The sequence below is a fragment of the Anolis carolinensis genome, chromosome 3 (genome assembly GCF_035594765.1).
Source record: "Anolis carolinensis isolate JA03-04 chromosome 3, rAnoCar3.1.pri, whole genome shotgun sequence".
Classification (NCBI taxonomy): Eukaryota; Metazoa; Chordata; class Lepidosauria; order Squamata; family Dactyloidae; genus Anolis; species Anolis carolinensis.
Genome location: NC_085843.1, coordinates 29,429,129 through 29,452,406, shown reverse-complemented (window position 1 = coordinate 29,452,406; position 23,278 = coordinate 29,429,129). Strand labels below are relative to the sequence as shown.

The 23,278-nt window shown below is 40.4% G+C and overlaps 1 protein-coding gene across 1 annotated transcript in view; it reads right to left on the bottom strand.

The window, feature by feature from the left end:
* tnfrsf19 (TNF receptor superfamily member 19) overlaps nucleotides 1-13,473 on the bottom strand; it is a 63,933-nt gene extending 50,460 nt beyond the window's left edge. Inside the window, exon 1 of the mRNA XM_062974637.1 lies at nucleotides 12,866-13,473. The gene's annotated coding sequence lies outside the window, so the exon portion shown is untranslated. The remainder of the gene's footprint in view (nucleotides 1-12,865) is intronic.
* Between the last annotated feature and the right edge of the window lie 9,805 nt (nucleotides 13,474-23,278).

Genomic DNA, 23,278 nt, shown 5'->3' with positions numbered 1-23,278 from the left:
TTTAATGATATGGTACAGGACTGTAGCGTTACCAAGGCTCATCTGTTAGCACCCCATCTATATTTCTCCAAGCACATTTTTTATCTGAAAAGTAGTAGTTATATAACTTGTTCGGGTTGTTATTCACCAGGAATATTATTTCTCTTCCAGTGTTTTTAGCCATTTCTTCAAAGCTCTTGATAGCTCATGTCCTAATGTCCTGTATAAATGCAAAACGTATTGTGGACAACAACTTTTCATTGTGTGGGCTAATGAAAGCTTATGTCTTAATAAAGGTTTTCTAAGATGCCACAGAACTTCTTTTGCAGAAATAAGACTAAAATTACTACACCTCTGATGTTTACCTTCTAGATTGTATCTCAGATGTTTCGGGCATGACGGTTTTGTTTGTTCCTATGCTCAACTTCCTCTTTCTAATGTGCAATGGAGGATCTTGAGGGTGGACAAATAGCTTCATCTTCCTTTCTTCTCCTTCTGAAGTGTCATGACTGTTATTTCTCTTTCTTGCTGGTGGTCAAAAAGTGTGAAGTAACCAAATCAATGGTATGCACTACAGCATGGCCTTATATACTCAGGTATAAGTCTAGAAATTTTAGTCAAAACATCAACCCAAAGAACCTGGGTCAGCTTCTCCATGGATCAATGTGAGTAATGTACCTTAACTCTTATTTTAAAAAGGAGCAATCCCCTTCTCTGTGGGGCAAAAGTGGCAAGAGCTTAGTTTATCATGGGAGAACCTAAAAGAAACCCTGACACCCCCCCCCTTTAGTCTCTTCACCATGGTGCTATTTCTGACCTTTGTAAATACCTAGGTGGGGAAATGGCAGCAGGTGGCCCCTGAGGAGGCCCTGGGACTTTCCCCTGTCTATGGAATGGCCATTGATTTATTCACAGGTAATATCAGAATTCATAATGATAGAAGTAAAGAGAAGGAAGTAATTGTAACTGACAGCATCATCACACCAGAGCATGAATCCAGTCTAAATCCGGTTTTTGCCTCCTATAGAATTCTGGAGTTTGTAGTTTAGTGAGGTCCAGGACCTGCCTGGCTGAGCAGTTTAAATATCCCTCCCTAAACTACAAGCCCCAGAATTCTACACAAGACAGGAACTGGAGTTAAAGTGGATTCATGCTCTAGTGTGATGAGGTCAGAAAGGCTATCATGAGCCATTGAGTACAACCAAGTGTTCAATGCAGGATCTCCAGATAAAGGGGCCCCATGCTAATCTATGCACAGACCAGAATTTAACACTAATTTTCAAACCACTCACCTCAACATTAAAATCTTTCGCTAACTTGGGGCCCTTCCAGACAGGGCACAAAACACGCACCCTCCTGGATATTTGTGAGGCGTATGCAAATGTTATCACACCAGATCTTTAAAGTGGGCAGCTGCCTGCAGAATTCTGGGAAATGTAGTTTGTGAAGGTGAGGACCTCGGTAGCTGATAATTCAAAAGGCCCTGCCCTAAACAACATTTCCCAAAATTCTTCAGGTGGCACTGTGGCAGAAATGTGGGGCTGCCCACTTCAAAGACTTGGTGTGATAACATCATAATAGTTTTTTTTTGTGCTGCATCATATAGAGAAGTGTATATTGAATCAAGATCTGAACCCTACAACCATGGAGCAGTAAGAGGGGGGAAAGGCAGTAGCATTTGATGGAGCTTAGAGGAGGCCAAATGAATGTCCTATCTCTGAATATCTTTTCATCACTTCTTTCCACAAAAAAGATTCTTCTTCCATTGCCTTTCCTTCAAAACAAGGATTGCATTGTTAAGCATGCTTTTTTTTAAGTACTATGTGCAGTGTAACATGTAGTTGCCTCCTTATAGCAACCGAGATCAAGGCAATATGAGGAATGAGTTCTGAAAATATTATGTAGAGAGAGAGAGAGAGAGAGAGAGAGAGAGAGAGAGAGAGAGAGAGAGAGCTGTGTTTCCAGAAAAATGTAATTTAACACAAGGACATTGAAGAAGTTGATTGCATGGATTTCTGATTCCCATCTCATTAAGATCAGAAAGAAAGAGAGAGACACCTTATGGTGATTTGTGGTTGATTGCATTGATTTCTGATCCCCAACTCATTAAGACCAGAAGGAGGGTGTTCTTTAATTAGGCTGCTCAAATTAAGAATGCTTGAATTCATACCTATCCAACTGGAGCAGATTGTGAGAAAGCGCCACAAGCAGCTTGACACCAACAGATTATTTTACTATGACAGAGACTTTGTAAATATGCCACAGGCAGATATTATGTAAAATCTCCACAACCAGAATATTCAACAAAAATGTTGCAGTATTGAATTCTCATTTTCACAGTTTTAGTTAGACAAGTATACTTTTCTTCAAAACACTCAATGACTTTCAGATTTCTTCTTTTAGCAGTCAGTTTGCATACCATGCCCACTAGTTATCATTAGGTGGCTGTGACACCCTTTCTTAAATATTGTCTGGGTTTATTTTATTTTGACATTTGCACATTCTGCAATGTCCTTAACCCTATCCCTTATGTATAGTTGTTGCTGTTTGACTCTATAAGTAATTCCACTTACCCCTGAAACTAGAAAATAAAGGAAATGGTTCCTTAAGATTGCACTAGATGAGTTGTTGAAAAAGAACTGCTTGGTGAAGAGTTCTGTCTAAAACCAAAACTTGCACACTCCCATCTGTTAATCATCTATTTTATTGCCTATTTTAGTTGCATGCAGAAAAGCAAAAATATTTTAATATTAGTGAAGTTAGCTGGATTAACCCCTATCATTAAACAAACAATCTGGAATGTGTTTTATGTAGCTTGATGACTGAGACCACGCTCAAGACAGCTCTGCCCATCTTTTGACAGCTGTTGGAAACGGATGTCAATATTATATTACAAAGTGTTGTAGTAATCTTTACCTCTGCCAGTTCTAAAATATGTCTATGGTGTCATTGGAGACAGATTGATTATAGAAAGGAATCAATAATTGCTCCCATCTGTTGAGTAAATAAATAGTATACATTCATGTCTCTTGATGTCAGTTTTGCTGAAAACTTTGTGGAGAGGATTAATGAATGTTTGTATAGCACTTTGGAAGTCTAAAGTACTGTAAGTGCCAGGTATTATTACTAAATCCTTTATGAATCAAGCCCATTAATGACTAAACCACTAGAATCTTTGTGCTTTGTTACTGCTTTTTGTACTGCTTCTGATTATCCTGTCTACATTTTTTGTTCTCACATTTATATGATTATTTATCATACTGGCATCTTGCACTTCAAGAAACTGAGGACACATGCAGTCTTATATTGTATCCTCACAGCAACACTATCAATGCAATTCTAGGCTGCATTGATAGGGGTATAGTGTCAAAATTGAGGGAGGTCATAGTACCACTCTATTCTGTTTTGTCCAGACCTCACCTGGAATAACATTGTGTCCAGTTCTGGGCACCACAATCCAAGAAGGATATTGACAAGCTAAAATGTGTCCAGAGAAGGATGAAATGATTAAAGGCTTAGAAGCCAAACCCTACGAGAAATGGCTTAGTGGAGCTGAGCCTGGAGAAGGGAAAGCCGAGAGAGGACATGCTTGAATATTTGAATGGATGTCACTTTGAGAAGAGGGCAAGCTTGCTTTCCTCTGCTCTGGAGACTAGGATGTGGAGCAATGGATTCAAATTACAAGGGGGAATTCCACCTAAAAACTACAAAGAACTTCCTGAAGGTAAGAGTTGTTTGGCAGTTACATATGTTGCCTCCGAGCGTGGTTGAATCTTTCTCTCTAGGTTTTTAAGCAGAGACTGGATGGCCATCTGTTGGGAGTGCTTTTTATTGTGTGTTGTTGAAGGCTTTCATGGCCATAATCACTGGGTTGCTGTGAGTTTTCTGGGCTGTATGGCCATGCTCCATAATGCAGCCCAGAAAACTCTCAGCAACCCAGCTTTTATTGTGTGTTTCTGCATGACAGGGGATTAGACTGGATGGCCATTGTATGACCTCATCAGAGGGGCAAAATTACCCATCCTAGGACAGTTCAACCTCTCTTCAGGCATGGAGCCCACTGGATCCCATCAAACAATGTTGATCAACTTCCAGAAGGGTGCTGTGCCTGCAGTGAGGTTGAACTGTCGCAAGAGGCAGCACCGGCAACACAGAAAGCTTCCCGTGTTACATAGACAATAATGGGAGGAAGCCAAGCAGTAACACTTCCCTTTGTGGGATGATGTGAGGGGCAATGCGGGGCATGGAATGACAGGTTCCCCATGCTCCCTACCTGATTTTCCATAAGCCATGGTGAATCCCCCCACTATTGGACTGGTGACCTCAATGTGGTGAGGTCCGTGGTCTCTTCTATTTCTAGGATTCTATGATGCACACAATGCAGAATTTATAATTGGCAGAGGACAGGAAGAGCATATCATGACACTACAGTCACACTTCTGCATTTGTTGGGGTTAAGAATGCAGGATCCCCATGACAGTGGGGAGAAAAGACTAAAGTATGAAAATTCAAAATAAAAAAACACTTTAAAAATCAGAGAATTCTTCTCTAGAAAGTAATCTGATCATAGAGTAAAACTGGAGGATTTAGAGATTCCTCGAAAGTAAATCTAAGACGCCAACTGTACTTTGCTACTTTTACTTCCATTTTCTTCCCATGCATAATTTCAACAAGTCCAGTGCTTTTTGGCCAGAACATGTGATAGACTTGGATCTTTCTGTATTTGCCAAACAACACACGAGGTCCTTCTTTGCGTAGCTACACCAGTTGACATAACATCAGGTTGTTAATGGACAAAGGAATGTTCAGTGATGGCAATTTGGCTATAACATACATAGTCTTTTCAGTTCTCTGGGCTGCTCTTGCTTTACATTTTGAGTTTTTATATTTATAAGTTTTATACATTTTGGTACATTTTTATTGATTTTTTTAATGTTTGCAATAAGCCTTAAAAAGCACTTCCAGAGCAGCAAGTACTTATTATGCAATGAGCTACAAACCACTGACTTTTACAAGGCCACACAGTGACCCTTCATGTCCCTGGGTGACACAATGGGAGGTCTGAAATGAAGCCATGTTAAGTGTAATATACTATCCAGTCGAACTAACTAGTTCCTGTTGTAAGCCATTTTAAATAAATTAAAATTCATTTGGCTCAAAACAAAGGAATTCTGGCATTTTTTTCTTGCAGTCAACATTTTATTCTCTAACACATTTCTTCTTAAACTATTGGTCCCAGCCCCAAATGGAGTCCCCTTAGCTTAATATTGGGGTCACAAAATTTGGCAATGGTAAAGGTTTTCTGAATGCCACCCATTTACAAATGTCTGTTAGCAGCAACGTGCAGAGTTACAGTGGACTCTGCAGAAAATGCTTCCGCTGTACTCCACAAAAAGGGAAAATTAGTCTGTTTAGCAAGCCTTGCACATAATAATAATAATAATAATAATAATAATAATAATAATAATAACAACAACTTTATTTTTATACCCCGCCCCATCTCCCCGGAGGGACTTGGAGCGGCTTACATGGGGCCATGCCCGACATAAAAATACAATAACAGCGATAAAACAATAAAACAATTTTTCACATCGATAAGACATCAACGTCAGTAAAACAGTCATAAAAATCAATATACTGCATAAAATATTAAAATCGGGAGGCTAAAACAGATCTGGGCCAAAGTGCAGAAAGACATCACATGGGAGAGGTAGTTTCATAGCTAAAATAATCAATAAAGTGCAAGTAATTATGGCCAGGCTTCCTATTGTTGAGTGGGCAGATGAATCAACCTACAAAGATTAATCCTCGAAGGCCTTTTGGAAGAGCCAGGTTTTTAGGCTCTTCCGGAAGGAGAGTAGGGTAGGGGCCACATGCTGATTTATTTTCAGTAAATGTTTGATATTTATACCTATTTTATATACCTATATAGAAGAGGTCACATAAAAATTTCTTGGGGAGAAAGGGGTCATGAGCGGAGAAAGTTTAAGAAGCCCTGCTCTAGTGTGTAGTTTAAGAACTAACAGTGAACATGTATAACTGTGAATTGTGTATTAATTACAACTGTGGAGGTTGTGGTAGGATTAGCTGTACATGAAAATTGGAGGCCTCAATTCAATTGGGTTGAGTACACTTAAGCCTCCTAATGTCAGTAAGTGTCCCTTGTTCTGTGCTGAACAGTGGTCAACCTGTTTGTATAGCCAGAAATTTACAACAATGTATTGCATGGGCAGGCCCGGCCCAACACGGCACGCTGGCCACGCCCCCGCGTTGGGCGCCACCTTCCCAGGGGCGCTATTGAACCCCTGGGAGGCGGGGCCACACCTGGCGGAGGCGGGGCCATGTGACGTGGAGGCGTGGCCAGCTCTGGCGGGACCGGCCACGCCTCCCATGGTGCGCGCCCGCTGCAGCGGGAGTCCTTTCAGGCTGCGGCCTGGAAGAAATCCTGCTGCAGCTTGGCTACGCCAGGGCGCACCCCGCGGGAGGCAGGACCAGCCATGCCTCCCACGGCGCGCGCCCACTGCAGCAGGAGTTCTTTCAGGCTGCGGCCTGGAAGAACTCCTGCCGCAGCTTGGCTGCGCCAGGGCGCGCCCCGCAGGAGGCGGGGCCACGTTTGGCCCCGCCTCCCGCGCCGCGCACCCTGGCCCCGCCTCCCATGCCGCCCGTGCCGCGGGAGGCGTGGCCGCCCGGCGTTGGAGGCGGGCTTAGGGCGCGGGGGGCGGGGCCAGTCCTGGCCACACCTCCTGCGGCGCAGGGGAGGGGGCGCAAAAAAAAAGTTGCGTACCCCTTCGAATTTCCTCGGGCCGGTCCTGTGCATGGGTAAGAATCATTACGGTACTATGTCACAATTATATGTATTAAAGTTGCAACCTTGAGTTGATAGATCAGTAAATGAAAGCCTTTGTTGATTAGTCCATGGAAACTAGTTATAAGCAATAATGGCAAGTTTAAATAAAACCAGTTGCAAGTTAAAGCAAACCTTATTTTAAAGGTAAGTTGATTCTGGTGTGTTGCAGAAAAAGTGAATGAAGAAGAAATTAAGAGCAAGTAGCAACATTTTGACTAAACTATCTACCCAGGAACAAGCCCCATTGAACTCCATAGAATTACTTCTGAGTAGACATGTAGAGAATTACATTGTAACTAGTTGACACCCTGGATTTATTATGCTAATGGATATGAACAGAAGTAATCCAAAAGTATATGCATATGTATATGCATACCTGATCAATTAGGGAATGCCTGGCTTGACAGCAGCATGTGTGAAAAAGACATTATTTATTATTTTTATTTACAGTATTTATATTCCGCCCTTCTCACCCCGAAGGGGACTCAGGGCGGATCACATTATAACACACAAAGGGCAAACATTCAATGCCCATAAACACATCAAACAGAGACTGAGAGACACACGCAGAGGCAAGTTAACCTTCTTCTGAGGGGATGTTCGATTCTAGCCACGGGGGGAGCAGCTGCTTCATCATCCACACTGACGGCACTTCCTCACTTCCTCATTCCAGGTCGTAAATTAGTTAATCTTGCCTCCCCACTTTAGTGGTACCTTATCTCCTACTTGATAGATGCAACTATCTTTCGGGTTGCTAGGTCAGCAACGAGCAGGGGCTATTTTTTATTTTTAATTGACGGGTGCTCACCCCGCCACGGGCTGGCCTCGAACTCATGACCTCATGGTCAGAGTGATTTAAGGCAGCTGTTCAACAGCTGCGCCACAGCCCGGCCCAAGTTAGAGTCCACATAGACAATAAGTTTGGACTACTGCAATGCTCTCTACGTGGGGTTGCCTTTGAAGATGGCCCGGAAGCTCCAATTAGTCGATATGCTACCGAGCCCAATTCAAAGTGTTGGTTTTGACCTATAAAGCCCTAAACGATTCTGGGCCAATCTACTTGTCCGAACGTATCTCCTCCTATGAGCCAGGAAGATCCCTAAGGTCATCTGGTGAGGCCCTGCTCTCAGTCCCACCTGCCTCGCAAGCGCGGCTGACGGGAATGAGGGACAGGGCCTTTTCGGTGGTGGCTCCCTGGCTGTAGAACACCCTCCCAGAGATATACGACAAGCCCCAACCCTTTTGAGCTTTAGAAGAGCCCTAAAAACATGGCTATGTGCTCAGGCTTTTAATGAATAAACGACAAAGACGACCTGGACTGATTTATGGCTAAAGCATGAGGATCTTGGATGAACGGATTTAACCATATGTCTTATATTTTATATTGTATTTAATTGTTCTTAATGGGTTTTATATATTGTTATTATTTTAACTATGTGTTGGCATCGAATTGTTCCCAATTGTGTAAGCTGCCCTGAGTCCCTTCGGGTGAGAAGGGTGGGATATAAATGTTGGAAATAAATAAATAAATAAGCTAAACATGAGCCAACAATGTGATGCGATGGCTAAAAAAGCCAATGGGATAAATAGAAATATAGTGTCTAGATCCAGGGAAGTCATGCTCCCCCTCTATTCTGCCTTGGTCAGACCACATATGGAATCACACTGTGTCTAATTCTGGGCAGCGCAATTTAAGGGAGATGAGCTGGAAAGTATCCAGAGGAGAGTGACTAAAATTATTAAGGGTCTAGAGAACAAGCCCTATGAGGAGTGGCTTAAAGAGCTGGGCATGTTTAGCTTGAAGAAGAGAAGGCTGAGAGGAGACGTGAGGGCCATGTAGAAATATGTGAGGGGAAGTCATAGGGAGGAGGAAGCAGGAAAGGAGATTCCACCTGAACATTAGAAAGAACTTCCTAACTATGAGAGCTGTTCAGCAGTGGAACTCTCTGTCCCGGAGTCTGGTGGAGGCTCCTTCTTTGGACGTTTTTAAGCAGAGGCTGGATGGCCATCTATTGGAGGTGCTTTGAATGCGATTTTCCTGCTTTTTGGCAAGGAGTTGGACTGGATGGCTCACAAGGTCTCTTCCAACTCTATGATTCTATAATTTTAAATTGTGAATTTAATCTGCACCTTATCAATGGATTTTAATTTGCATTTTAACTGTGTATTTTGTCGTATATCTTTTAATAGTGTTTTATCTCTTGTTTTAATGATGCTGTATCCTCCAGCTGCAGGGAGAGGCGGGTAATAAAATTATATTGTTGTTATTATTATTATTATTATTATTATTATTATTATTATTATTATTATTATGTGTGAGAAGAATGGGATGTTTGAATAAGTGAAATTCCTGAGAATCCAGAGTTATGTTGTGGTTTGAGTGTTGGATTAATACACTGTGAGACTCGGGTTCCAAACCCTACTTAGCCATGGAAATCCACTGGGTGAACCTTGGCAAAGGTCACTCTCTCTCAGCCTCAGAGAAAGACAAATCAAACCCACCTCTGAAAAAAATTTGTGAAGAAAACTCCATGAGATTGCTAAAAACGGGAAATGACTGGAAAACACACAACAAGAGTTTTAAAATAGTAAAATACTATCTGCTCAAACTTTAAGAGTAATAGAGCTCATCTAGTGCTGTGCCACAAAAGTTATTGTGTGGGAATGATTTCTTTAAAATACAAAGAATTGAATGGGATTTTTGTTGTTGCTGTATGTCATCAAGTTGATTTCAATTTATGGTGACCCTATTCCATTCTTCGGTCCTCCATTTTTTCAATGTTCAGTATCTTGCCATATCTTTAGAAGTTCATTAACTTTATAAATGTGTTGTAAAATGTTATTAACCTATTGACTGAGATAATAATATTCATTAGCATTTTGATGAAGGAAGTTTCATTTTTTATACAACCCATATTTAAGTGGAGTAACATATGATAATCACCTATGCTATTAAATGTATATGTATGAATGCAGTTAAGAACATGTAGATTTGCCAGAGCCTAGTAATCTATGATTGTCTTGGTTATTGCTTGTGTGGAAATGCAAAATGCTCCAAAATTCAAAATTGTCCACATGGATGTTAAAACAAAAGCAGTTATAATAATTGCGAGATGCATGTCATTAGATGTTTGCAAATCTCCAAAATATCATGGGAAGGAGATATGATGCTGAAACTTCAATTATTTTAATGTATACATACCAATCAGAAACAAAAGCAGACTTATGAAAAATTGATATTAAAATGAGCAGATTGGAGATGAATGAGTAATAACACATTACTCCAGTGGGTTGTTTAAGAAGAAAACTGGTAAATCAAACAATGATGTAAAACATGCATAGATGCCTAAATCACTTCGGCTGTGGCTATTAAATGAAGAAATTACAGTCTTTTGGTGAACATTTATCCTTCTCAGTCATTAAATCCAACAAACAGGCTATCATAATACACTGTTCTAGCACTGATTATACGGTTTCCTTCAATAAATACGTCAGTAAACACAGAGAGAATGTGACTAATGGAAACCCCATGAATTTCATAGAGTTTTAGGCAAGAAATAAAGAGAGGGGTTTTGCCAGTTTCTTTGGCCCCTTCTACACTGCCATATAAAATCCAAATTATCGGCTTTGAACTGGATTATATAGCAGTGTAGACTCATATAATCCAGTTCAAAGCAGATGATGGGGATTATCTGATTTGATCATCTGAATTATATGGCAGTGTAGAAGGGGCCTTCTTCTACTAACCAGGACTGACCTTCCTTAGCTTCCAAAATCAAATAGAAATGGGTTCCTTTATACGATTTAGGCAACTTTAACAGATGCTTAGTACTAAAATATGTTAACAGCAGATAATCCTCCATTAACATGCCTTGGTGTTTACAAGCTTCAACAGCAACAATAAACAACCACTTGACATTTGTGATCTGATTCAAATGTCACATGCACCCCAAATTGCATTTTTGTTTAAAGCTCTTTTCTAGTATCTTCAAATGTCATATCTATCTATGGAGGTAGTGTCTGATTAACACAGAAATGGATATGTAATACAGCCCACACATTTTTCCTGTATCAAAGACTAAGGCCCCTTCCATGCATCTGAATAAAATTCCACATCTGCTTCAAACTGGATTATATGGCACTGTGGACTCAGATAACCCAGTTCAAAGCAGATATTATGGGATTTTCTCCCTGGATATTCTGGATTATATGGCTAAGTGGAATGGTCCTGAGGCCCCATGTACACTGCCATATAAAAACCAGATTATCTGTTCTGAACTGGATTATATGGCAGTGTAGACTCATATATTGCAGATTATAGCAGATAATTTGGATTATATGGAAGTGTAGCTCCATCCTAATTTACTGAACTTTAAAAAATGTGTGTCACTCTCCTATCCATAAAGGGGGCATATATTACCTTTCATTATCTAAAATCAAGGAAGTAATCCATATGTGTGGGTAGTTTTTCAACTTTCCTTTTGATGGTGACATCAATTTTGTAGAGGCTAGATCTACACTGCCATATAATCCAGATTACCAAATCAGATAATCCAGATTTGAACTGGTTTAAATGAATATACACTGCCAAAAAATCAAGTTCAAAGCAGATAATCTGGATTTAAATGGCAGAGATGGTTCTGAAAGTTCATTCCTTGGAAATATAGCCTACAGCACCTGAAATTTCTTGGTAGTCTCCCATCTAAGTACGAACCATGGCTGACCCTGCTTAATTTCCAAGATCCTACAGAATCTGGTACCTGATATTACATCAATGAAAAAAAGGAGAAAAATATCTCTTCCTCCACATGCCATGGGTAGTTTTATAAAACTCTACCATGCACCAGCTATTTTTTTTAAAAAAACCCTCAGGTACCTCTATTTCATTGGAAGATTAACCTTTGAATGGACCTACTTCAAAATAAATATGCATAGGATCAAGATATTGATACAGGAATGCCCATTTTACATAAATGTATATCTATTAGTCATGGATGTAAGTTAGAAAGACCAAATATATGTGTCATTTACATTCCATTGTGTTTTACATATAATTTCTGGCATGAACAAGAGCATCTATTGTTCATGAAGATTTAAGAATAAGAAAGGCTTTCCCTATTCAGTCTCGCATCTGCAGCACATGTGGAGCTGTCCTGGCCATTCATTCATTTGGAGAACCTGACCTTTTGCCCGAGTGAGAATACGAAGACCCTTGGATTGGAGCCAGAGTTTGCAATCCTACAACAATCTCAGACATCCACACAGTAGGCTACAATACGACATACTTGTGAGTAAGTTTCACCAAACTGAATGGAACTGATTTCAGAGTAAACAAACTAAGAATTACAGCATCAGAATAGTACTACTTTCTGTACATCTTCCGTAAGACCAAAAACCCACTTTGAAAATTTCCTTTCATTTGTGTCTCACCAATATCTCATTGAGTCCTAAAATATAGGATGGCAACCTCAGGCTATGCTCCTCACATAATTTCAACTGAACACATGCCATCTATATGAGGCATGGGCAAACTTCGGCCCTCCAGGGGTTTTGGACTACAACTCTCACAATTCCCAACAGCCTACCGGCTGTTAGGAATTGTGGGAGTTGTAGTCCAAAACCCCTGGAGGGCCGAAGTTTGCCCATGCCTGATCTATATCAATCAAGTTGCAAAACTGCATGCAGAAAATAATACAATCTTCTCTTTTGCTCTGTGAGTATAAACACTCTGAAAATCTACTTTTAGATGTGCATTTTTAAAAGGAACTTCCATTTGTGTAACACACATTTACTATTATTAAAATGACTATAAATACTTTGACTTTCCCCCCGAAACATACTTTGAGAATATTGCACAATGATATCCTGCAAAAATAACTGGCATTAAACTATTTGCTACAGTCAGATGCCAATTGTAAAACAGGAAAAGATGGACAGACAATTCATATAATCAGTCTTCCTGGTTTTTTAAAAAAAAATCAAACTGGTATTCCTTCAATGCAACATAAAGTTTAAACAAAAGTTTTAAAAGTACAGTACCTGATGTCGGCTGAGACGTATCCAATAGCCACCCTTTCTTGCAACTGAATTTCAGTCTGCCAGAACTTCTGTATAAAATGCCTTCATCTGCTTTTTTTCCCTCTTTTAAAGTATGTCAGCACAAGCCCAGGCAGCCTTCAAATCCAGGAAAATAAAATTAAGCACGCAGATCAAAGGCAGACGAGCAGTGAAACCCAATGCCTGTAATCTGATCAGTGATCTGTTGCCATACATCAAAGGCTTTGGCTTTGGAGACGAGAGAAAGAACTTTCTTTTCAGCAGGTAGTTATGTTTCCTTCTTTGCTGGCTTGCTTTGCTTTTTTTTCTCAATCGCCTTGCATCCAAACTCATCCCTATAGGTCCATCTGCCCTCCTTTTTTATTTTTTTTTGGTTGGGAAAAGACGTGATTCTTGGAGCTGAATGGCTGGATCTGTAGACTTTTCTTTCTTTGCTTTTTGTTCTCAAGCTGTGTGTTGGAAGCTTTCCCCAGTGCCAGCGGGTTCCGCTTTCAGCCTTTCATCTCCCTGAACTGATCCCATGACATCATTCCCAGCGTTGTGGGACTGGTTGGAGAGCTATATAATGCAGCCTGTAGGGAAACACAGCTGAATGGCAGCAGGGCTCTTGTGTGGTTTCTAATTGAGTTAGCTGTTGTAAACACTGCATGAAACATTCTGCAAAGTTTCCTCCTCCGTGGAATTTTCATACGAACTCACGAAAGGGAGGCCGTGAGCTTCAAATGTCCTTGTTTTAATAAAGTTATCTGGTCCTCGTGTTGCAGAAGATTTCTTTACCAGCACTGTGTTCAACCGACATTTCCTCTGCACAAGAGTTCAATGACAGACTGGTGGGATGATCTGTAACAGCTGCCAAGAAATTTCCACAAAAGATACCAGAAGAATTGCCCTTCCCCATACACATACATGCACCCAGATACTCACACTCAGGATGCATCTACACTGTGAAATTAGAGCAGTTTGACATGAATTTAACGGCTTTGGCTCAATGCCAGAATCTTGGGAGTTGCAGTGTGGTGAGGCACCAGCATTCTTTGGCAGAGAAGGCTAAAGACCTTGTAAAGCTGCAATACCCAGGAATGGTGGCACAATGGGTTAAAGTGCTGGCAGGACTGCTAACCTGAAGTTTGGGTTGCTGGTCTCTTTTGTGGAAATTTGTGAAATTTTGTTCAAATCCAGGGAAAGCGCAGATGAGCTCCCTCTGTCAGCTCCAGCTCCCCATGCAGGGACATGAGAGAAACCTCCCACAAGGATGGTAAACATCAAAACACCCAGGCGTCCCCTGGGCAACGTCCTTGCAGACGGCCAATTCTCTCACACCAGAAGCGACTTGCAGTTTCTCAAGTTGCTCCTGACATGAAAAAAAAATCAGGAATCCACAGCATTGAGGCATGGCAGTTAAAAATCATGTCAAACTGCATTAATTCTACAAGGTAGATGCACCCTTAGTTCAAGTACTGATGAGGCTTTACATTCAGATATGTTAGTCCACAACCCTGACTTTGATTGGAAGGGGGATTTGTCTGATATGAAAGACACATGTGATTGTGCTTTTCCTACATGGCAACGTGTTGGACTAGATGGCCCATTAGGTCTCTTCCAACTCTATGATTCTATGACAGGCCAATCCCATGCCCAATTATTCTGAAGTATACCCCACTGATTTAAAAAGGGAGTCTATGCAGTCTTTGAATGTGACCTGGGTGACTCAAAATGGTTAGACAACTTCTTGGGAACTGTGGCACTGCTTTGCTTATCGCTGCTACAAGTGTGAGACTTGTGCAAGACTGTTAATTAATGCTTCTGCGTGTGAACTGAGTCCAGCCCTTGATCTGTCCGCCCTTCCTTGCTGATCTATGGCAAGGAAATCTGATCCTACTGCGAGATGGTGATCTCTTTGTTTTCCTTCATGCAGAGAGTGGTTTGGCATGCGCTGTCATGTGCCTCCCGGTCTAATCTGATTGATGGTGACCCTATCTTTGTGGACAAGCTTTAATCAGGTTTGCCACTGTCTTCCTTTAAGGGTGAGTATGACTTTCTCAAATTTACCCAGTGTGTTTCTAAGACTGAGCAGGGATTAAAACTCTAGCACAAGACTTGTGCTACTCTGCCATGCTGGCTTGCATGTAACAAAGCTATAATCTATGCAGTTCTGTCTAGTGTGATATAGAACAGAGATTTCACACCAGTTTCCTAGGGAGACATGCACAAGCTGCCTTACATTAGGAGCAGCACACAGGCATGAAAGTATTAATTTGGACATGAGTAAGCACATGCCTTCTTTGTCTGAAGCTGCTGTGAGCCCCACCCTTGCAGCAACAAAGACGTGTACCCATTTCTCCTTCAGGGGAAGAAATTAAGTGAGCAATAAATATCATCCTACACAGTAAATGTGTGAGGATCAAGATAATCAGTGTAGCTTGTGTAGCAAGGCATAGCTTCTTCCATGGATTTATAGTCCTGTACACCTGTTAAGAGTTGGATGTAGAACTAGGTACCCTTCATTTGAATCTCTTTGTGGTCATAAGGCTCAACAGACCGGTCTAATTCCCAGTTTGCCCAACACACACTATCAGGTATTGTAGAAGAAAACAGCACATGTAGTAGAAACTCAGTGCCACTGGAAAAGGGAATGAAAATAAAACTGCTTGGATTGCAATTACTTCATGTATAGATGACTTAAGATCACAACACCTTCTGAAAAAGCATATTATCATAGAATCATAGAGTTGGAAGAGACTTCATGGGCCATCCAGTCCAACCCCCTGTCAAGAAGCAGGAAAGCCCCCGGACAGATTGCCATCTAGCTTCTGCTTAAAAGCCTCCAAGAAGGAGCCTCCACCACACAAGATGGAAAAGCTACAGAAAGCAAATTGAACATATTCAGAGGTTTACCTTCCAAAGAATAGAGGCATCTGAAGGTTTTGTTAAATAGAGGTGAAGGGGATGATAGAGTTTCTCCACCCATGACATGTGGAGAAAGGGATATTTTCCTCCTTTTCATCATGCTCGAACACCCTAAGGGCACTGGAGCTTGTCTGATCTTCGAAGCTAAGCAGGGTAAATCCTGGTTAATATTGTACTTGGATGGAGGACCACCAACAAATACCAGGTAGTATTTCAGAGGAAAGAGCTAGTAAAACTATCTCTAAGTTGTCCTTGTCCAAGAAATCGATGGTGTCACCATTAAGTTGGCAGGCAATCTGAAGGCACTTGCACAAACACAACCAGTTTTTGTCAATATTCTGGCCTTAGCATTTTGTTTCCAAAGGCAGTCCCAAGACCTAACATATCCAGGAATGGATGAATCTGGCACACTAATTTAATTGTGCAATTGCACTTCTGAGTCTAGAAGTACAGTTAAGCGGCAACCCTGAGATTTTATGGGGAGTGTATACTCATCCAGCACAACTTCAATAATATTCTGCCTTAGGACTGACCATTTCTGTCTTGTCTGGATTAATTACTGGTTTATTTCCACTCCACTCAGTCCATTACTAGCAGGAGACCCTGCTGTAGTACCAGAACAGCTTCCTTGGAGAAGTAGAGTTGGGAGTCAACGGCATACTGGTGTTCATGTATATGTTGAATGTTGTTGTTGTTGTTGTTATGTGTCTTCAATTTTTTTAAAATTTATGGCATATCTAAGGTAAATCTTTCATGGAGGTTTCTAGGATTGAGAGTGACCTTGGTTTCCATGGCCAAGCAGGTGATCAAGCCACTATACCACAATGACTCACAAAGTTCAATAGGATAGGATGCAGATGAGATATTTTAGCATCACTTGGGAGAGAATCATACCCCATCTAACATCCATTCAGAGTATGGAATGAATGACATGACAGAAGGTTCTGGAATCAGATTGCCTATAATTCTGTATCTATCTGTTTATAATCTCATCACAAATCCACAAAAAACATGTAACTTAAGCTTTCCCTGTGTGTTACATGGCAGAAATAACCATGACCCATTTTGAAAAGTATTCTGTAACGTTTGGACAGAAAATACAGATGAAAATAATCTTTTATTACTTAATAATTAAGCCATTTCCACAGAAAATGGGAAAACAAAAAACTGGGCTCTCTAGACTGCATGGCTCCAGATTTCTGTAAGTTTTCTGTAAGCATACAGCACATTATGAATAATAAATATGGTAATAATAATTTAAAAATCAAAGTGTAAACTTTGTCTTCCTTTTAATGTTTTAGTTAGAACAGAGAATACCTGAAATAGTTTGTTACTTAAATATAAGACATCATTGGCGATCACTCGAGTCTGAGTAGGATGGCCTTCCAAGTATAGGGTCTTGGCAATAGGTCCATTGGTAACTTTGGAGACCTATTCTTGACCCGCATGTTCTTCTACAGTGCAGACATCAGTCTCCAGATGAAAGGTGATCCTGGTCAGGGCTGGCTTTATAATAATAATAATAATAATAATAATAATAATAATCATCATCATCATCATCTTTATTTGTATCCCGCCACCATCTCCCCGGAGGGACTTGGGGTGGCTCACAGGATGCACTCAATAGTGCAACACAATACAAATCCAAAAAAATACAAAGAAGTAAAATAATAACAATAAAAATTAACCTCATTACACATAAAACAAGCAAAAAACCCCTATCAATTAAAAATACTAAAAAACCTGACAAACTATAAAATAGTGACTATGTACAATATCTGTCCTCATAAAGTGCAACAGTGACCACTAAGTCCTCAAATATAGTTATCATCATCCCTAATCATGGTCAAAAGCTTGTGTAAAAAGCCATGTTTTCAGATGTTTCCGAAAAACCTGGAGGGTGGGGGCTACCCTAATCTCTTTAGGGAGGGCATTCCGAAGCCGGGGGCCACCGCCGAGAAGGCCCTGTCTCTCATCCCCATCAACTGCACTTGAGACGGAGGTGGGACTGAGAGAAGGGCCTTCCTGGCAGATCTTAGGCCCGTGTTGATTCATAGAAGGAGATGCAGTCTCAAAGATAGGGTGGACCTGAAACTTAACACACCTTCCTCTTGAAGCGTTTCTTCCTTTTGCCCTCCAATCATGCCTCTTCGAATTCCACAGCACTGTTGGTCAAAGCTGACCTCCAGTTAGAGTACTCAGGGGCCAGGTCTTCCCAGTTCTCAGTGTCTATGCCACAGGTTTTAAGATTGTCTTTAACCCCATCTTTAAATCTCTTTTCCTGTCCACCAGCCTTCCATTTTCCATTCTTGAGTTGGGAGTAGAGTAACTGCTTTGGGAGACGGTGATTGGGCATTCAGACAAGGTGGCCAGTTGATGGCGGAGGATCATCTCTTCAATGCTGGTGGTCTTTGCTTCTTACAGGATGCTGACATTTGCCTGCCTGTCTTCCCCAGATATTTGCAGGATTTTTCAGAGGAAACGTAGATGGAATCATTCCAGGAGTTGAGTGTGATGTCTATAGACGATCCACTTTTCACAGGCACATAACAACTTTGGGATAACAATAGCTTTATAAACAAGCATCATGATCTTCCTCTGAATTTACCGATCTTTAAATATAAGGCCCAATACTTAAATATAAGTATGCTAAGATTATTGCTCCCCTAATGTAAATAATAATTTTCTAACAAGCTGCCTGTGAAATTCAACACAGGGTTATTTAGAACAACTATGATGTTATGATTCATGCAATAATTAAACGTTAGCTATTGTACTCTATAGAATTGTTTTAAAGTACAGGCAAAATAAGATAAAAATAAGCAGAAACTGCTCAACTGCACAGTTCACATAGACAAGAAAGCATACTAGCACAATATAGTGCTATGGAAAGCACTTAAGAAGATTCCTGAAAGTCCCACTTAGCCCTAAAATACTTACCTTTCAGAAACAAAATAAATGAGATATTTATTATGCACTATTTTAAGCCAAGATGTTTAGAAACATTTCTGTTCACAATCTAAATTTAATGTAAAACACACCAAGGCTAAAAACAATACTGTGTTTACATTTATATGCACATGGGAAAAAATAAAGCACATAGATTTTATGAGCTTCTATGTAAAAAATTCATAGGACAATACCTAACCTTTGAAACTTAAATAAAAAAGTACACACAACACAGGAGTTAAGGTTGGGACACCAGAAGACTAGACTGGAAACCAGGTTAGGTATAGTCTTTGTCACAGAAGGCAGAATTCATGCAGCAACAAAAAGGAAGATGGGAAGGAAGGCCACTCCAGCTTTGCTAAGGCCCATTTATCCTGTTGAACTACATTCTATTGCTGTATTATATGGCAGTGTAGATGGGACCTGAGAGAGGAGCCACATCTGGCTCCTACACCCCTATCTGTGTCTAAGCATCAATATTTCCATCAGGCTGCAGATAAGGCAAGGATTTGGAAGCTGGGTTACTCCATCAGCTCTATTGCTGATGTACAATGCATCTACATTGTTGAATGAAGGCGATGGAAGCATAGAAGTCCTAGTTTGGTGAGGCATCAACACTTTTTGGCAGAGAAAGCTCAAGCCCTTATAAAACTCCAACTCACAGGATTGCATTGCAGTGGGCCATGGCAATTAAAGTGGTGCCAAACTGTTCATTCTACAGTGCACACGTAGCTCTATTTGGCACTTCTTGGCTCTTCGCTGTTTCCATTCATGCCTAAGAACATTGTTGTTTAAAAAGAAGATACTTGCTTTGTTTTCCTGTCTACTTTGTCTGCATCCTGTTTTCCTTTTGTCATATCTTTGAGGCTCTGAGCCTGAGGGAAGAGATTGCATTAAGCCATACTGATCTTATGAAAGCCATCCTCAAAGCCTTTTCCATCATGGAAGGGAGTAAGAATGCTATAAGTAAATGTCATCATTTTCCTCTACCACTAAAGCTATATAAAACTGCTTTATTAAAATATTCCAGCTCCCTAAATAAGAAATACTACCACATAGTCATTAAGAAAACAGAACAGATTCATATATTACTTTCTAATGACATGATCTTTCCTACAAGTGATTCTTGGATTCTTATGTAAATGTGACATATATATTGCATCCAAAAATAAGCCCTGTAGCTGTGACTGCAGACTTGCAATGTTGGTTCATCTAAGAGCCAGCAATGGACACCTATCATTTAATTCATCTTTGTCTTTCTAAATCTTTTGTTTTATGCTTTCCTGGCTATGGAACTATACTATATTTGAGGATATGCCACCAGCATCTGCAACTGGCAACATTGTCCATAGGGATGAAATTGCAAAACTTATTCGGCTCATAACATCACCTACCTCTACATTTATGTGATTGATTTCATTTATTTATTATATTCCGTTTTCTTTCATTGGAGATTCAAGGCAGCTTACACTTACACATTTCTATGACAATAACTTTTCTTCCCACCTCTGTAACTGCTTCCAAATCTCCATCCTAGTTATAACATCTAAAAATAAACCCTGAAAACGTAAGTTTTGCAAAAGAAAACATTAACGCTTTACACAGTCTTTCTTTTGGAAAACTTGTTTTCCGGGTTTATTTTCATAGTTCATTCTCAGTTTATTTATGTGTTTGACACATATCCTGCCTTTCTCTCAAGCCTGGATTTCAAGGTGGTTAACAAGGCTAAAATAAATACAAGAAAATAGTAAGATAAAGTTTAAACACAATTATTTAAAAAATAAAAAATACCTCTTAAAAGTGTCGCTACAATACACATACATAAAAACACTCTTTTTCAATTGATACCTGCAAGTCGCTTCTGGTGTGAATACAGTGAAGACATCTGTCTTGCGTTTTCCTACTCTGCTGCTGAGTACACATGCCCAGTATGGAATACAACTCACCACGTTAAAACGGTGGATATGGCTCTTAATGAGACATGCCGCATTATCACAGGATGTCTATGCCCCACACCACTGGAAAAATTATACTGTGTATCAGGTATTACACCACCTGACATCCACCAGGAAGTAGCAGCCAGCAAAGGACCAAGGCATTGACATCTCCGGACCATCCTCTGTTCAGATATTAGCCAGTATGCCAACTAATTAAATCAATACATTAATATCTACAGAAATACTCGCAGGAACACCTCAACAAGTGAGAGTGTAAAAGTGGCAGGTAAAAACCTGGAACCTCAATCAGTGGGTGATACCGGATGAGAGACTCCCTCCTGGGCACACATGAGACTGGGTGACTTGAAAGACACTGAACAGAATGCTTTGGCACCACAAGATGTAGAGCCAATCCTGGGAAATGTGGCTATAAAGTGGAATCCACAACATGCAGGTGTGAAGAAGAGCAAATCACAGACCATTTACTACAATGCAGTCTGAGCCCTGCCACATGTACAATGGAGGACCTTCTTACAGCGACACCAGAGGCACTTGAAGTGGCCAGCTTCTGGTCAATGGAAATTTAGCATATTGCCAAGTTTTTAACTTTGTTTGTGGTTTTTTAAAATACATTATAGCTGTATTCTTAGTTTACTTCTGCCACAATAAATAAATAAAAATTGATATCCAATTACTGAAAGCCCACTTGAATAAAATGAACTTTTTCTGTTGGCAGAGGAACAAAAAGCAAAAGGCATCAGGTTCCACAACCTTGGAGCAGCTGCTGAGAAGGCTTTCTCATATCCTCCAATTAGACAGGACAGTCTTGATTAATTCTTGGTTCTTGGTCAAAACACTTTTTCACCTGCTTTTAAAATGGCCCTGTTTCACTCTTCTCCTTCCACTTTCTCTGAAGTTCAATTCCTTCAGAAGAAGCTTCCATTAATTCATCAGAGGGAGAGAGTGGGCAATGAAATAGTCTTACTCTTCCCAATAACTTCAAGCAAAAGCAAACTGCTAAATGACTTTTTAACTGTTCTTCCCATTTATAATTTTTGTGATTTTGACCCACACTCTGATGTTGCTTGCATGCACATGTGCCAGTTTTCATATGAGAAATTTTGGTGGACTGGATATGCCTTCTGTTGCATTGTCACCAAAGGTGTTAGAACTGATACTGAAACCAAGCTGCATAGAACATAAACAATATTTTGAATGAATCCCAAGAACAAACTGGTCCCCAATGGAATTGTTTAACAAGGGAGTTACATGTTCCTTGTAATATGCTCCAGTTATTGTTTATAACAGAGCTGAAGTTTTTGAACATTCTTCAAAGGCAACCGCAGAAAGAACATACTACAGTAATCCAAATCAGATATTATTTAGTCATGTATCACCAAGGTCTGATCGGAAAATCTCCATGAATGGGTGCAGCATTAAACAGCTTTAACTCTATAAATGCATTGAGAATCCTGGCCATTGCAAAAACCCGAGTATCCAGTCTCTGGGCCAAACCCAGAGGTTTTTCTGAAAATCTTTATCTTCAGAAGGAATGTAACTGCATCCAGCACAAACTGAATCTCTATTTCCTGATCTGCTTTGCCACTGACCAGGGACATCGCTGACCAGAGCCGTACATAGCACAGTGGGTTCAACCACCAGCTTCAAGAGATCTTGCTGACAGGATGGTTGATAGTTCAAGTAGTGGGCAGGGTGAGCTCCTGCCACCAGCCTAGCTTCTGCCTACCTAGCAGTTTGAAAGCAGCAGTGTGAGTACCGCTTTGGCAGGGAGGAAAAGGGCGCCCCTGAGAAACATGCCATTCAATCAGGAAGGCATCAATGGACGACAGGATCCTTGGCATGGAAGAATGGTACAACTGCACCTCCCTATGGCTGAGTCGACTACAGCCTCCAGATGCCGGAGATGAAAAAAGACGGAAGCCTTGCCTCTGTTTATGTACTGTCTGTCTTCGTCAATTGTATAACAGAATTGAATGTTTGCCTTATATCTACCTGTAATCCACCCTGAGTCCCCTCGGGGAGATAGAGCAGAATATAAATAAAATATATTATTATTATTATTATTATTATTATTATTATTATTATTATTGCTGTTGTTGTTGTTTGTTGTTGTCTGGATTAGGTTTCAAGTTTCTTGTGCTGATCCAGTTTTCATATTCCACAAAGTCATGATGTTTTGTTTGAAGCTTTTGATTGTTTCAAATCTTGCAAATGAATTCCATTGAAAAACACCTACGCCTTCAGGTCTCCTGTTGACTTCAGGCGATATAAAGTTGAACATCTTTCCTAAATGTGAAATTTCCTTTTCCTCTCTATACAAACTACAGGGGTATATGTTGGGGGTGACAGAACCTTGTCTGGGGGAGGATTCAGTTGTGTCACAATAGTTTAATCGGTAATTTTGACACATCTTGTGTTGTCATTAATGGAATTCAGTATAGGTGCTAGTGATTGGATTGGACTAACTCAGATAACCCCTCTATGTCTTTGGATGGACAATCAGAAGTGATTCCATTTTAGAAGATATGCACATTTTAGCAGGAATATTGTAAAGATCTTAACTTACCATATTTTTTATCTC